Source organism: Octodon degus, unplaced genomic scaffold, assembly GCF_000260255.1.
Source record: "Octodon degus isolate 3935 unplaced genomic scaffold, OctDeg1.0 scaffold00189, whole genome shotgun sequence".
NCBI lineage: Eukaryota > Metazoa > Chordata > Mammalia > Rodentia > Octodontidae > Octodon > Octodon degus.
The window spans coordinates 1,058,619-1,068,075 of record NW_004524765.1 but is presented as its reverse complement, the minus strand read 5'-3'; the positions used below and the strand labels follow the sequence as shown (position 1 = coordinate 1,068,075).

Below are 9,457 nucleotides of genomic sequence, written 5' to 3'. Positions count from 1 at the left end.
GCAGACCAATTTGGGGAGGTGCTTCAACGACACCGAGTCCTCAGATCCAGAACAGAATACAGGTCTCTATTTAGGTCTTCTTTAATTCCTCTTGTAGCTTTTATTTTTTTTTTAATATTTATTTATTTATTTAGTGTGTGTGTGGCCAGCTCAGCCCACCAGGGGGCGGGCCTGGCTGGCATGTGGTGCTGGGGATTGAACCTCGGTCCCTGTGTTTTGCTTAGCTTAGCTTGTTCTAAGTAGGTGCTTTAGACCACTGAGCCATCTCACCAGCCCCAGGAGGGAGGTGTTTTTAAGGAAGAATGGGGTTAGGGATGGTGGGCCATCTGTGATGGGACGGGAGGGCCTTCGGAGGTGAAGGCTGCTGTTGTAGGGAACAGGCTCAGAGGGCTGTTGAATTTGTTTTGACTGTCCTTGGAGCCAGGCTTGGCCTCCCTACCACCACAGTGGTAAAGAAAGACATGGTCTTGGACAATGTAAGGCTTCCTTGTGTTGCTGGAGAAAGGCTTAATTTTGTTATCAGAGTATGTCTTCTGTTTATTTAGCCAGGGGATGGTTTTTGAAAATTTATTTTGAAGGTATTCTTACCAGCAGTGAAAAGCTAGTGAATGAAAACAATCCATTTATTGACTTTGTTGTATCTTGTGATGGGCCTCCACATGGAACTACATTCCAACGCTTTTATTTTTTACAACGTGGAGGCAGGGTCTCTCTAAGTATCACTGATTTGCCCAGGCTGGATTTGTAGTTGCAGTCCTCTTCCAGTCATGTGCCACCATGTCTGGTTGAATGTAAGGAACCTTTTTTTTTTTGGTACCAGGGATGAAACTCAGGTGCTTGTGCCACTGAGTTATCTCCCCAGCCCTAAGGAACTTTTAAAATTTCTTGTGAACCTGTATAGCTTTTAGTTGATCTGGATCTGGAGCTCCTGATGTCATTCCTAAAGGTGCTGGTTGCCTGTTGCCATCAGAGATGCCCCAGGGCTGTTCTTTTTTCCCTGTAAGAGATTGTGAGGAAGATGAACCTTAAGGGGGCAGAGGAGCCAGTGGTTGATAACCTGGGCCCTTGTCTCATGATCCAGGGTGGTCTGGTGTGACCTGCAGTTCAGTGGAGTGGGAGGTATATTGAGAGGATTTGTGGTGCATCTTGGGAACCTTATTACTATTTTTATATGAAAACATACTTTAGTTTCATTTCTTTTTTTAAAATTTTATGTATTTGGTACAGGGTCTTACTACTCAACTCGGACTCATAGTGATCCTTCTGTTTCAGCCTCCTCAGCTCTGGGATTACAGGCCTGTGCCACTATCCCCGCTTGGGCAGAGCCGGCACAGTATGTGGTAACAGGGATTGAACCCGTGTCCTCACACTTGCATAGGCAGGCACTTAGACCACTGAGCTATCTCTTCAGCTCTTTAGCTACGTTTGGTATTACTGGCTTTCAGATAGTTTTAGAAAATAACCCCTTGAAAGATGATGTGGCCCATATGTTCCTTAATTTGTTGATAAGGCTTTTTAATGTAGTTACTGCTGCCTGGCTTTGGAGAACAGTAGTGGCAAACCTGTGGCAGGCATACTGCAGAGGGTACTCAGAGCCCTCTCTCCACAGGACCTGAGATTGCCCTAAGCCCAGCATTGGATATTCAGGTATAACAGCAGTGTTAGTTTAACACTTTGTGATAAGTAGGTTTATTGTTCCAGTTTGAGTACTTGATCTCTGACCTAAAGAAATGAGAAATGCTAATCTTAGTTCAGTGGAAGTGATTTTTTTTTCTTTCTTTAATGATGTTGTTTAAAAACTAGTGAATAGGCCTGGGGAGATAGTTCAGAGGCATAAGCACCCACCTGGCAACCACAAGGTCCTGAGTTTGATCCCCAGACAGGCCTGACATGCTGGCCACGAACTGGGCGTGATGGTGCACGCCTATAATTCCAGCATGGGAAGTTGAGACGGGAAGATTGCTATGAGTTCTCAACTTGGGGTCTACAGAAGTAAGCACTGGGTCAGCTGGAACTGCTTAGTGAGACCCTGTCTCAAAACACCTGTGACAGTAACTAAATTTCCCTGTACACATGTCAGTTACTGCTATTGATGCATGAGTTCTGTAATTTTTTATTTTGGAGCGAGGGGGAGAGTGTATATTTATTTGTAATCTAGTAATGAAACTGGCATATGCGCTCACCTAATCCTTAGAGAGGATTTAGTTTGATAAAAAAGATTTGCTGCTACTTTGTGTTGTGGGCCAGCACTTCCTCAGCTGGGTTACATGTAGCAGGCAGTGAATCAGCAGTAGCTTAATAGCAGTGTACTTGCTAAGGGGTGACTGCAGCACAGCTAGTTTCTTCTCCCTGACAAACCGACTTGCGCATGAGATCAGGCAGAGTCTGATTGAGCTACACTGGCCCTGCACTGTAGATAGAAGTTTAGGTGCAGCCAACTGGGACGGAGTCTTTCTTTTGTGACGTGCATGCTTAAAGCTCTTAGCTTCTTTTCTTTCTTTCTTTCTTTTAAAATTTATTTTATTTATTTTTTCTTAGCTTCTTTCTACCCCAACTCAGAGGTAACCGTTAGCACCAACTTACTGATAGATTTGGCTTGCAGTAGGTGGCAGTTTTCTCTCTAGGCCACTTTGGTTCTCTGGTGTTAACTGCTAGGGCTATAGGACAGTCTGTTCATTGCCTCCTGCCACACTTTTCACAGCAGGTGGTGAGATTTGAAGTATACTGTGCCACTGTAGCACTTTCATAACCCTTAATCTGGAAGGTACAATTTCACATACAGGAGGAAAGTTTAGAGAGAGGTACAAACATTTAGAACCAAAATAGCTCAGATAATTAAAATGTATGTATGCACCAGGAGGGTGGTGCGTGCCTATAATAATCCCAGTACTTGGGAGGCAGAGCCAGGAGGATTACTGTTAGTTCAAGGCCAGCCTAAGCTACATAGTAAGTCCAAAGCCAGCCTCATACATAGTGAGACACTGCCTTAAAAAAAAAAACAAACAAAAAAGTAAATATACATAAAAAACTGAGACTATAGCTCAGTGGCACAAGTTCCTGTCTGGCAAGTACAAGGTTCTGAGTTTGAGTTCTGGCACCAAAAAAAATTCCCTCCAGTATACGTTTGAAGGGTATGAATGTTTACTAGGGTGTGTATCAGTGATATGTATATAAAAGTAATATGAGTGGTGGTATATGCCTATAGTCCCAGCACTGGGGAGACTGAGGCAAGAGGATTGCTTCAAGTTCAAGGCCAACCTTGAACTTGAAGCACAAACAAAACAAACAAAACAAAAAAAGAATAAAATGAGAACATCATTTGTTAGTCCACAGATGACTGACAAATGTGGGTATAATTAGATAAAAAAACTACTGTTTTGTCTTATGACAATTTTGCTATGTGTGTCAGAAAATGGGATGTCTGAATGGTAAAAAGGTACTTTTCTTTTTACATGGAAGTGTTAGAGGTGTGTACGAATGGTATTGCTGGCTAAATTCGTCATATTGCTCTCCATATACAAAATTATGTTATTCCTAATTATAACTTAACTATGATGTTGTTTTGTACCATACAAAAATGTGTAATTATACAAAGAATTCACAGATGTAAATAGTCTTGGTTTGGTGTGTATTGGATACAATGGACCTCCTTGAGCCTAAACACAAAGACAAAAGCATGTATTATAAGAGAAAGTCCAAGATGGGAAGTGATAAAATGGATATCGAGTAGAGCTTTGTTAAAATTTCGTTGGTATCCTTGTAAAATTTCCATGTATTCATTAAATTATATTATGTCATTCTTATTGTTAGGAGTGGACTTGAAGTTTTAAGTTGGGCCCTCATAAAGTTCTCCCATGTCACAGTTTTTCAGTTAGTATAGTTGGAATATGGAGGTTTACTTTCCACTGTTTTTATGTAAATATTTGCTTAGGTACTAAAGTTGGGGTTGTTGAGTAGGATTTTATATGTATTAGGGCATATGTTGTTTCAGATGCAAAAGATGAAACTTCTTGTGAATTATAGAAGGTCGTGATCCTAGTTGCTCTGGATGCTGCAAATTTGGAAATAGTAAAATGTTGAGATTGCTAACTGCTTTTGATAGTTCAAAACCTTTGAATAACCTTTTTTTTTTTTGTATTTTAGGGAAGGTCTACAGGGTATTCAGGGTCTCACTACTAGATCGTACTTGTAGTGATCCGCCTGTTTTTCTTTTTCTTTCTTTCTTTCTTTCTTTCTTTCTTTCTTTCTTTCTTTTTTTTTTTTTTTTTTTAACTGAACAGGGGGTTGAACTCAGGCCCTTGTGCTTGCCAGTCAAGTGCTTATTCTACTGAGCTATCTCCCCAGCCCTAATCCACCTGTTTATAGCTCCCAAGAGCTGGGGGGTGCCACCACTCCCAGTCTCAGTTGCCCTCTCAGCATGCCCCAGGGGCAGGACGGGCACAGCAAGGCCAGGGGATTGAACCCCTGACCCCTGGGACTGCTTGCAGGTGCTTTAATCTGCTGAGCTATGTGGCTGGCCCTGAGTAGCCTTTATATAGTCTTTTTTTTTTTTTTGTACTGATAATTGAACGTAGGGCTTTTGCACTGAGCAATATCCCCAGCCTTTTTTTTTTTTTTTTTTTTTTTTTAATTTTTAATTTTGAGGTTAGGGTCTCCCTAAATTGCCTAAGCTGGGCTTGAACTTCTGATCTTCCTGCCTCAGCCTGGGGTTACAGGTGTGTGCTATCATAACCCCACTCCTTTATATGGCCTCTAAAAATGAGTTCATCAAATTTTTATTTAACATTAGTAGGTATGGTTAATTCACAACAAATTTCTCTCTAGAACTGTAGAACTAACTCAGATGACTCCTGTCATTGAACAATACAAGGTGTCCCAAAAGCCTCACTAGTTGTTTTAAAATAGCAGAAACAAGTATAACAGCTTCATTGGAATGCTTCATTGCTTTAATTGCTTTAGTGCTTGTTTAGTTTTGTAACTTTGCATCAAGCTGTTCTTTCACTTCAGTCTGGTTAGAGATGGCAAATAGACTGAAGTAAAGCATTAAATTAAAAAAAAAAAATGTATTACTCAAAGTTGCTTTGCTTGAAGTTCTACATGAGTTGCAGATCATTTTTCTAAACTGCCTTGTGAAATTACCTACTTACAGACTCTAGGCAATACAGAAGTGCATGAGGAGATCATAAGGGAGGCAGAGGTGTGTGGCTGGGAATTGTCAAGCCGGAAGCAGCTAGTTATTTTAAAAGCACAACCTGAGGACTCCTTAGCCTAGACTAAGGACTGCCTTTGAAATCTTTCTTAGTCCCTAGAGACCTGGAAGAAAGAAGTAAACTTCCCAAAACAAGCAGTGCATGTGTTCAGTGGGATCTGTCCCTCTAGCTTCTTTTTGTCCTGCACTGCCTTTTCACTTGCACAGAGAATCAGGGTCATTGTAATTTCACGGAAGGGGTTGGCTAAGCACAATAGCCTCTGAACTACTTGATTCCTAGATAACATTAAGGCCTGGCCTACACTGTGGAGCTGGACCTTAGTGAGCCAGCAGGAGGCAAGTCATTCACATGAGGGGTCGGGGAGCTACAGTGTGGTGATTGTGAGTGCTGATGTCCTTCCTCTACTGATGCCCACTGAAAGTTGGGACACATTAGAATCCTGACTTTGTGTCTTAATCATTTGAATGCAGTGAAAACAGAACCAAACCAGAATTGTTTGGCATAAAATTGTTAACTTGGAATGGATTTTTGTGCTTATTTTTATTTTTAAATTTTTTATTAAGAGCCAGCTTTCAGAAATCTGTTAATATTGGCAGTTGAGAAGAAGAAAATTAGTGCTGTGGGTAAGAAATTTTCTGTATTTTCTGTGATGTAGAAATTGATTTAAAAATATGCATCCAGCAAACCACCAGTTACTGTATTTGTCAAGTGTATTTTAGAAGTTTGTTGTTAATGCCTCAGGTCTTACTTTGATGCATGGTAAAATGGTATTTAACATGCATCTTGCTAAGCAATGTATATAAGATATTTTCATATTGTTCTTTACCCTTATGGATTTTTGAAATGCTAAAGGCATTCCATTTATGTATACTTCTAAAATTTAAGTATTAGTTTTATAATGTATATGTTTTAGATGAAAGAACTATTGCATTTGTCTTGTTTGGGTTTTCTAAAAATTTATGGTAAAGGATGAATTCTAGATAATGCCCTATGAGATGTATGATATTTTTTTGTTATTTTAAATAATTTTACTGAGAAATAGCAATGAGACAGTTTCAAAACCGATTAGTAGGACAGTTTCAATAATTCATACATTGCATATTGTTGTCTTAGTGGTTATTCATAGTACAAGATGCAGATATGATATCCTGTCCACAAACACTGTTAGAACTGATATGTTTAAAATGAATAATAATTAGTGGTTTTTAGAGCAACTTTTCATTTAGGTTATTTAAATTAGTAGCATTTTTGCTTTAAAATTTAGTAAAATTTCACTAGATATTCAAAAGCAACTAAATTGAGAATGAACACTTGTAAAAAGACTCGTGTAATATTAATATGGTCAGTAATTCAGAAAAAGTACAAAAACAAGTTATAGGCAGATAGCTGTTCACTTAAAAGTAACGAGTATTTTAAGTGTAGTGGATGGGATGGGATTGTAGTTATGCTGAACTAAGTAGAACTTGTTCAAGAGATTTTTTTTTTTTTTTTGGGTGGAACCAGGGATTTAACTCAGACCCTTGCGCTTGCCAGGCAAGCACTTATTCTACTGAGCCATCTCCCCAGCCCTCTAATTTAATTTAGTTTTGTCATATTAAGAACATTGATTTTTTCTTTCTTTCTTTCTTTCTTTTTTTTTTTTACTGTATTTAGGACGGAGTCTACAGGGTCTCACTACATAGATTGGACTTGTAGTGATTCTTCTGTGTCCAGCCTCCCAAGTATCAGTCGTCTAATCAATGTGCCCCGTGAGCTGGGCTGGCATGGCACGCCAGGGATTGAATCCCTGACACCAGAACGTTGTTTTTGACTTAAGTCAATTTCATTTTATTTATTTATTTATTTATTTATTTATTTATTTATTATTTGTGTGTGTGTGTGTGTGTGTGGCCAGCTCAGCCCACCAGGGGGCAGGGCTGGCTGGCATGTGGTGCTGGGGGATTGAACCATGGTCCCTGTGCTTTGATTGGCTTAGTTTGTTCTAAGTAGGTGCTTTAGACCACTGAGCCATCTCACCAGCCCTTAAGTCAATTTTAGAGTTTTGTCTGTTTTTTGAGACAGGACCTCATTATGTTCTCCAGACTGGCCTTGCACTCATTGTGTAGTCAGGCTGACTGAGTTGGAATTTGTGATTTTCCTGCCTCAGACTTCTGAGTGGTGGGATCACACACCAAGCTTTGGTAAATGCTTTGTATATATATTAAAAGAACATTTATACTGTGGTCGTATGGAGTGTTTTGTATATGCCGGGTCCAGCTAATTTAGTGTTGTTCAGGTTTTAGGTTTTTGCAATCCACTTACCTATTTTTGAGAGGATCAGTGAAAAGAGATCTCTGACAATTATGAGTTTCTCCTTACATTTTCTACTTACAAGTGATATTAACCCTCTTCTATTGTTCTATAAGAATTTTACAATAGTATACTTGTTACTCCCTTGTTTTTGAGACAGTATCTCATTATGTAATCCAGCATGGCCTCAAACTTGAAGTGATCCTCCTCCCTCAGTCTCCCGAGTGCTAGGATTATGGGCATGTATTACCATGGCTTGCTCGCGCGCGCTCTCTCTCTCTCTCTCTCTCTCTCTTTTCTTTTTTGGTGGAACCAGGGATTGAATTTAGGCCCTTGCGCTTGCCAGGGAAGCGCTTATTCCACTGAGCCATCTCCCCAACCCCTCTTGCTGTTTTTTTTTATACTATTGTTTTCATTTGTGTTTACCTACATAGTTGTCATATTTCCATTTGGTATCATTTTTTTTCTGCCCTGAAGAACTTCCTTTAACTACTTTTTAAAAATTTATTTATTTATTTTCGGAACCAGGGATTGAACTCAGGCCTTTGTGCTTGCCAGTACTTTTTTTTTAAATGTACTTGATATATGGTCTCAGTGCGCAGCTTGGATTGGATTAATAATGATCCTCCTGTTTTCAGCCTCCCAAGTGCTGGGAGTGCTGAGATTATAGGCCTGGTCTCAGTGGTGGGACCAGCGTGGTATGTGGTGCCTGGGGCCGGGACTCAAACCCTGGTCACTTATCTGCAGGCGCTTAGTCCACTGAGCTATCTTTTCGGCCCTACTTTTTATTTTTTTAAATGTGCTGTAGATCTGATATTGATATCCTCCCCTCATACCCCCAAGCTTTGTTTTTTTTTTTTTTTTTTTTTTTTTTTTTTTTTTTTTTGGTACCAGGGATCAAACTCAGGACCTTGCTCTTGCTAGGCAAGCACTTATTCCACTGAGCTATCTCTCCCCGCCCCCAAGTTTTGTGTTTAAAATAAATCTTTATTCTTGTTTATTAGGAGGTATTTTCACTGGATGTGGAGTTCTCTGAGGAGTTTCTCTTGACTCTTCAGAGACATTGATCTTGCTTCTTTGTTTCTTTTTTTGTGGAGGAGGGAGAGGGGATAGGGTTTCACTATGCAGTTCAGGCTGGCTTTGAGCTCACTTTGTAGCCCAGGCTGATCTCAGACTCTGCAGTGATCCTCCAGTCCTTGTGCCTCAGCTTCCTGAGTGCTGGAATTACAGGCATGTACCACCATGCCTGATTCTCTGGTCTTGTTTCTTTGCATTTATATTCTTTTGGCAAGACCTCTGCCACTTTTACCTGTCTTTTTTGTTAGGATATCTTTATGTTTAGTTGAATTTAAGACTTTTTAAAATAACTTGTTAGGAAAAGCTTGATGACATTCTTTGTTAATGTTTTGTTTTCTTTCCTTTTCCATCATACTGGAGGTCAAACCCAAGTCCTTATGCATCCCAAGCATGTGCTGTAGTGCTGGGCATGACTCCAGTCCCTCTTCAAAATTTATGTTCACGTATTATTTGTTTTTTTTGGTTATTGGATTTTTGAGATAAGGTCTTTTTGTAGTTATGGCAGGCCTTAAACTCAGTATCGTTCTGCCTCCTGAGTGCTGGGATTACAAGTGTGTGGTACCATGTCCAGATATTTAAAAGTTTTTAATTCCATTATTTTTGTAGTGTAGTACTTAGGTTTGAACCCAAAGGTACTCTACCATTGAGCTACATCCCTAGCTCTGTTTCTTTTTCTTTTCTTTTCTTTTGGTACTGGAAATTGAACTCAGGACTTTGTGCTTGCTAGGCAGGTTTTTGTGCTGCTGAACTACATCCCCGGCTTCACTTTTTATGGTTTTTATTAGTATGTCTTCAAGGTCTTTGATATTATTTTGTGGTGTCTGATCTGCTGTAAGTCTTATCTGATGTATTGTCTGTCCTTTAATTTTTTATTTATTTTT

General features: G+C 39.6%; 1 protein-coding gene across 6 annotated transcripts in view; it reads left to right on the top strand.

Moving 5' to 3' along the window:
- Positions 1-9,457, top strand: part of Atp13a3 (ATPase 13A3) — an 88,604-nt gene that overhangs the window by 8,605 nt on the left and 70,542 nt on the right. Inside the window, exon 1 of one of the 6 annotated variants that reach the window (XM_023704123.1) lies at positions 5,577-5,833. The exons of the other annotated variants lie outside the window; for them this stretch is intronic. The gene's annotated coding sequence lies outside the window, so the exon portion shown is untranslated. Of the gene's footprint in view, positions 1-5,576; positions 5,834-9,457 lie in introns of those variants that run through there. 6 annotated transcript variants of the gene reach the window in all.